This window comes from Cynara cardunculus, assembly GCF_001531365.2.
Source record: "Cynara cardunculus var. scolymus isolate 2C chromosome LG 5, CcrdV1, whole genome shotgun sequence".
In the NCBI taxonomy this organism is placed as follows: Eukaryota; Viridiplantae; Streptophyta; class Magnoliopsida; order Asterales; family Asteraceae; genus Cynara; species Cynara cardunculus.
This window is the reverse complement of record NC_037532.1, coordinates 33,775,315-33,775,960: the sequence shown is the minus strand read 5'-3', so window position 1 is coordinate 33,775,960 and position 646 is coordinate 33,775,315.

Below are 646 nucleotides of genomic sequence, written 5' to 3'. Positions count from 1 at the left end.
GGGGGTGGGTAGATAAGGGTTGGGTTGGTGGTGGGTGAAGTGGGAGGGACTTTCTTTTCCATGGTGGGCAAAGAGTTGGTGATACGCCTTCTTTTGTTATTTTTATATTTCAAGTTTCAAGTATTCTGTTTATTTATTTTATTTTAGTAATTTAAGGTTTGTACGTAATTTATATAATATAATAAATTATTTTACCGATCAATATGATTATTATGTATATTATATTATAAAATATTTGATAAAAACTCTTAAAAACTATTTTTTATTTATGAAATACTGTTTATTGATGTATATTACTTAAAATTCAAGATCATAAGTAAATTGTACGTAAATACAACTTATTAAAGCTTTATGTTTGAATTTGTGTAATTAATTATAGATAAACATAATCAAATATAGGATAAACATTTTATTTTGAATATAAAATATCTAAAATGTAATTAGGATAATTATTGAGTTCTAACAAAATACTTGATTATTATTATTTTTATAAAAAATATATTATTAAACAAAAAAATGAATTAAAGAAATACACAAAAAATGAAATAGTTAGTTTCGTACTAATATGAATATTTTTTTTTTCATATTTTTATGATACTTCATATTTATATTTTATTCAAAAATAAAAACATTATTGTTTTCTCAA